This window comes from Colobus angolensis, unplaced genomic scaffold, assembly GCF_000951035.1.
Source record: "Colobus angolensis palliatus isolate OR3802 unplaced genomic scaffold, Cang.pa_1.0 Scaffold207, whole genome shotgun sequence".
NCBI classification, from domain to species: domain Eukaryota; kingdom Metazoa; phylum Chordata; class Mammalia; order Primates; family Cercopithecidae; genus Colobus; species Colobus angolensis.
In genome coordinates, this window is record NW_012115233.1 from 3,371,450 (window position 1) to 3,378,159 (window position 6,710).

Below are 6,710 nucleotides of genomic sequence, written 5' to 3' on the forward strand. Positions count from 1 at the left end.
GTTTCACCATGTTAGCCAGGATGGTCTCAATCTCCTGACCTTGTGATTCACCTGCCTCGGCCTCCCAAAGTGCTGGGATTACAGGTGTGAGCCACTGGACCTGGCCTGATTTTGTTCTTTTTTACAGCTGTATAGTATTCCATGGTGTATGTGCACCACATTTTCTTTTTCTTTCTTTTTTTTCTTCTGAGACAGAGTTCACTCTTGTTGCACAGGCTAGAGTGCAATGGCACCATCTCGGCTCACTGCAACCTCTGCCTCCTGGGTTCAAGCAGTTCTCTGCCTCAGCCTCCAGAATAGCTGAGATTACAGGCATGTACCACCACACCTGGCTAATTTTGTTTTTTTAGCAGAGATAAGACCATGTTGGTCCAGCTAGTCTTGACCTCCCGACCTCAGGTGATCTGCCTGCCTCGGCCTTCCAAAGTGCTGGGATTACAGGCGTGAGCCACGGTGCCCGGCCCACATTCTCTTTATTTAGTCCACTATTGATGGGCATCTAGGTTGATTCCGTGTCTATGCTATTATGAATAGTGCTTTGACAGAATCTGCGTTTTAACAAGACCCCCAGGTGACGTATGTGAATATTAAAGTTTGAGAAAAGGCCTGGTGCAGTGACTCACACCTGTAATCCTTAGGAGGCTGAGGTGGGCTGATTGCCTTGAGCTCAGGAGTTTGAGACTAGCCTGGGCAACACAGTGACACCCCATCTCTACAAAAAATACAGAAATGAACTGGGCATGGTGGCTCACACTTGTGGTCCCAGCGACCTGGGGAGACTGAGGCTGGAGGATGGCTTGAGGCAGGAAGTGGAGGTTGCAGCGGGCCGAGATTGATCATACCACTGCACTCCAGCCGAGGGGGACAGAGTGAGACTCTGTCTCACTAAATAAATAAATAATAAATAAATAAATAAATAAATAAACTGAGAAAAAGAATCACTGTCTAAAAGGCAAAGTTAGGTTGAGGTGGGAAGATTGCTTGAGCCAAGGAATTTGAGGCTGTAGAGCTCAATGACCACACCTGTGAATAGCCACTACACTCCAGACTGGCATCCTCCTGTCTCCACCCTTCCAAGTAGCTGGGACCACAGGTGTGCACCACCCTGCCCAGTTAATTAAAAATTTTTTTTTTGTAGAGACAGGGTCTTACTGTGGTGCCCAGGTTGGCCTTAAACTCCTGAGCTCAAGCAATCCTCCTGTCTCAGCCTCCTAAGTGTTGGGATTACAAGCATAATCTCACCACAACCAGACTGGATTAAGAATCTTTTCGTATCTTATTGCTCCTGCTTTGGGGAATTCCACATTCATATCTTTGCCCATTTTGCAGTTGGAGTTGAGAGTTGATCATGCATATCGATTTGCAGGGCTTCTTTGTAAATCCTTGTTACTAACCTGCGTTGCTAGACTTTTGTGCTGGTCTGTAGCTTGTCTTTTTATTTGATTATGGTACCCTTTGATGTTCAGAGTTTTTTTAAAAATAATTTTAGTATAGTCGAATGCTTCAAGCTTCAAGGCTCATCTTGTTTAAGAAATGCCTCCCTATACCAAAGTTATGAAAATATTGTGTTATATTTTCTACTGAGTATTTTCAAGCATTGTTTCGCACATTTTGTCCTCAGTCCTCCCAGAATTCATTTGTGTGTGGCATATGAAAAGAGTCTAATTTTAGTTTCCCAAGCGCTGTGCCAGGGGCTGCCCCCACCCCATTTCATGCTCTGCTCTCCCCAGTGGCCTGAGGCTTGTCCCCTGCCCTGAAGACCCCAGTGTTTCCCTCCACGGGGTGGGGTGCTCATCACCAAGAAGCCCCTTGCCTGCTCCAAGGGTGAATCCGGCTGGCACCTGCAGCAGTGGCCGCGTTCTTCTGGCAGGGGCTACAGGGATGAGGACTATAGGAGAGTCCTGAGGCTGCCGGAACAAAATTCCACAAACTTTCTGCCTTCAGGTAACAGAAATGTATTCTCTCACAGGTCAGGAGGCCACAAATCCAAATCAGGTTGTCAGCACCTGGTGGGAATGTAAGCTAGTATAACCATGGAAAACATAGTTATACTAAACTAATATAACCATGGAAAACAGTGTGGAGATTTCTTAAAGAACTAAAAGTAGGGCCTGGCATGGTGGCTCACGCCTGTAATCCCAGCACTTTGGGAGGCTGAGGCAGGCGGATCACGAGGTCAGGAGATCAAGACCATCCTGGCTAAAATGGTGAAACCCCGTCTCTACTAAAAACACAAAAATATTAGCCGGGTGTGGTGGCGGGCGCCTGTAGTCCCAGCTACTCAGGAGGCTGAGGTAGAAGAATGGCGTGAACCTGAGAGGCAGAGCTTGCAGTGAGCCGAGATCGTGCCACTGCACTCCAGCCTGGGTGACAGAGCAAGACTCTGTCTCAAAGAAAGGGAAGGGGAGGGGAGGAGAGAAGAGAGAAAGAAAAAAATTACAAATATAAACAAATAGAATAAAATGGTGCTTGAAACTGAGAATCAAACAAATGAAATAAAATGGTGCTTGAAACTGAGAATAAAATCTCAGTTTCATTGCTAGTCAACCGCCTCATTGCTGGGCACTCACAAATGCTCTGTGTCTGAGACCATCACGGGGAACCCCTGGGGAACTCCTTCTGCCTGGTCTCACACCCACACCCCAGCCTCCTGGCCTCTGACGGTTACCTGCTCCATAGAGCAAGTGCAGTTTCTCCAGGGCTTCCCTCTTTCTAGGCTTTCTGAGCTGACAGCTCAGGCGGGGACCCCCCAGAGCCCTCTTCAGCTCCCCAGAAGCAACCCTGCCCTGGTTCTCCTGGTATATGTTGGGGTGGGGATCCTGGCCACACTCATTGAATGTTTTCCCATGAATTTGTTTATTCTTTGCATTTCCTCGTGGGCCTTCAGGGTCTGCAGGTTCCAGGATTTGCATGTCTTGTTCGGTGGAAACGGCCTGGATGTCTTACTGTCAGCTTCTTTCTTTGGTGTGTTTTGTTCTTTTCTATTACCACGATGCGAAAGAGGGATCTGAATTGTCTGCTTCTTTATGGAAAAAAAAATAAGTGAGGAGAGAAAATTGCTTTGTTGTGTTGTTCTTTTTGAGGTGTGTGTATGTGTGTATGTGTGCGCTTGCAAGCATGAGTAGATTGCTATTTTCTGAAACTCACCTTATGTGTGGAGAAACACAATGTTTGGAGAGGAGAAGGCAGTGGTATGTTCCCAAACAGGGATCTTGAATTCAGAAGTATTTGCTGGCCTGGCGCAGTTGCTTATGCCTGTCATCTCAGCATTTTGGGAGACCCAGGCAGGAGGATCGTTTCAACCCAGGAGTCTAGTAGGCACATAGTAGGTGCTCCCTATGGGCCAGGGGGAGGGTGGGCAGGAGGAGGCAGGCAAGTGGCAGGGTAGGGGAGCGGTGCGTGGGAAAGTGGTAGGGGAGTGTCAAGGCTGCAGTGAGCTGTGATCACATCACTACACTCCAGCCTGAGCAACAGAGCAAAACCCTGGATTCTTGGATGCAATTGTGCATGGGGCTAAGCCCTGCCCCAACTCAGTAAACACTCAAATAGTATTTGTTAATCAAATGAATTCTAATTCTTTTCCATCCTTTCCAAGAAACACATTATAGAATACAGCTGAAACCCCTGATTTCAGGGGGTTCTTTTACATCCAGGTTTTCTCTCTCCAGGGATGTGTCACCACGCTCCAGAGAAAACCTGGTGTTTCTCTTCCCATGCCTGTTTTTGTTTATTTATTTATTTATTTTTATTATACTTTAAGTTCTGAGGTACATGTGCAGAATGTGCAGGTTTGTTACATAGGTGTATACACGTGCCATGGTGGTTTGCTGCACCCATCAACCCCGTCATCTACATTAGGTATTTCTCCTAATGCTGTCCCTCCCCTAGCCCCCCACTCTCCGATAGGCCCCACTGTGTGATGTTCCCCTCCCTGCGTGCGTGTTTTCATATTGTTAATACTCACTCATGTTTGCAGTAACCAGATAGAACATTATGTAAGCGGTATCATCGTGCCTGGGTCACCCTGCATCTTGCCTCTGTGGGTCACTTCCAGTCTCCTAGGGTATTCCATGGGGTGGGTTGTGCCGTAATTAACGAGCCATTCATTGGGAGATGGCTGTGTTGGTTTCCCAGGGCAACCGTAACAGCCTACCACACACTGGGTGGCCCGAGCAACAACAGCGTACTGCCTCGTACTGCCTCGCAGATCTGGAGGCTGAAGACTGCAGTCAGGTGTTGGCAGCATTGGTTCTTTCTGTGGGCAGCGAGAAAAGATCTGTTTGACGCCTCCCCCTGGATTCTAGTAGGTAGCCTCGGTCATTCCTTGGCCTGGAAACGGCATCCCCTCGAGCCTGTCAGTCATTTCCTTCTATGCATTTCTGTCTCTCTGTCCAAAATTCCCCTTTTTATGAGGACACCAGGCTTATTGAATCAGGGCCCACCCTAATGACTCAACTTGATCACCTCCAAAGACCCTATTGCCTTTTTTTTTTTTTTTTTTGATTTTTGTTTTGAGACAGTTTCACTCTGTTGCCCAGGCTGGAGTGCAGTGGTGCAGTCTCGGCTCACTACAAGCTCTGCCTCCCGAGTTCAAGCCATTCTCATGCCTCAGCCTTCTGAGTAGCCGAAATTATAGGCACCTGCCACCACGCTGGGCTAATTTTGTTTTTTGTTTTTTGTTGTTGTTTTTTTTTTTTTTCTGAGACCAAGTCTTCCTCTGTCACCCAAGCTGGAGCACAGTGGCGGGATTTCAACTCACTGCAGCCTCCACCTCCTGGGTTCCAGCAATTCTCCTGCCTCAGCCTCCTGGGTAGCTGGGATTACAGGCACGCACCACCACACCTGGCTTGTATTTTTTTTTTTTTTAATAGAGATGGGGTTTTACCACCTAGCGCTGTGTGTTTCTCAAACTCCTGACCTCAGGTGATCTACCCGCCTCGGTCTCCCAAAGTGCCAGGATTACAAGTGCGAGCCACTGCATCCAGCCCCCTATTTCCAAATAAGATCACATTCACAGATACTCTGCTTAGGACTTCCACGTGTTTTGTTGGGTGGGACACCATTCAACCCAAAATAATGGCCAAATGGATGATTCCTCACTTTTTAACATTCAAAAACGCTTCCGTGAGTGTTTTAAACAGTCTCTTCGGGCACTGATTCAGGCAGCATCCTAGAGCTTGTTCCCAGAGTGTGGTCCAAGGGCCAGCAGCCTCAGCAGCAGCTAGGATTTTGTTAGCAAAGCACATTTCTGGGCCCCAGCTCAGACCTGCTGACACTGTGGGGCGGGGCCTGGCGATCTGTGTTTTCAGGGGTCCTCCAGGGGATTCTGATGGAAGCTCAAGTTTGAGAAGCACTGCACTAGAGTGGCTCTCAAAAGCTGTGGCAGCGGGGAGGGCACATGGGCTCATCTGGGAGCTAGGTGAAACTACAAAGGCCATGTCCTAGTCTGCCCCAAGGTGCCTGAGCCCCTGTGGGCTTTGAGGGCTTCCCAGGTGACTCACGGCTCTAAGACAATACTTCCCAACCTCAGCAGCCCTTCAGAATCTTCTGAGAGCTTTTAAAAAATGCCAGAGCCCAGGCCCCAACCTGGGGAGTCTCCTTTAATTAGCCTTTGGGAGGGCCCAGGTATAGTCCAACGTCAAGCATGCAGTCAGGGCTGGGTGGAGGATGGTGGCTTTGTTCCTTGTGCCTCCAAGTGCGTTTCTCAGACCAGCAAAAGTCCCAGGAGCTTTTGAGAAATGCCCAGTCTTAGCCCGAGCTCAGAACTTCCAGACCAGAATCTGAATTTTGTTTTATTTCTTTTTTCCCTTCCAACTTGTTTTTTTTTTTTTTTTTTGAGATGGAGTCTTGCTCTGTTGCCCAGGCTGGAGTGCAGTGGTACAATCTTGGCTCACTGCAACCTTCGCCTCCCAGGTTCAAGGGATTCTCCTACCTCAGCCTCCTGAGTACCTGGGACTACAGGTGTGTGCCCCTACGCCCAGCTAATTTTTGTATTTTTTAATAGAGACAGGGTTTCGCCATGTTGGTCAGGCTGGTCTTGAACTCCTGACTGCAGGCAATCTGCCCGCCTCAGCCTCCCAGCGTGCTGGGATTACAGTCATGAGCCACCAAGCCCAGCCTTCTTTCCAACTTTTATTTTAGGTTCAAGGGGTACACATGTGAGTTTGTTACATGAGTAAATTGTGTGTCTTGGAGGTTTGGTGTAGAGATAACGTTTTGTCACCCAGGTAATTAGCATAATAAGTGACAGGTAGTTTTTCAATCCTCACCCTCCTCCCATCCTCTACCCTCAAGTAGGCCCTGGTGTCTGTTGTTCCCTTCCTTATGTCCATGTGTACTCAATGTTTAGCTCCCACTTATAAGTAAGAACATGCAGTATTTGATTTTCTACTTCTGTATTAATTCACTTAGGATAATGGCCACCAGCTCTATCCATGTTGCTGTAAAGGACATGATTTTGTTCTTTTTTTTTTTTTTGACACAGAGTCTCACTCTGTCGCCCAGACTAGAGTGCAGTGGTGCGATCTCGGCTCACTGCAAACTCCACCTCCCAGGTTCACACCATTCTCCTGCCTCACCCTCCCGAGTAGCTGGGAGTACAGGCGCCCAACACGATGCCCAGCTAATTGTTTGTATTTTTAGTAGAGGTGGGGTTTCACCATGTTAGCCAGGATGGTCTCAATCTCCTGACCTTGTGATTCACCTGCCTC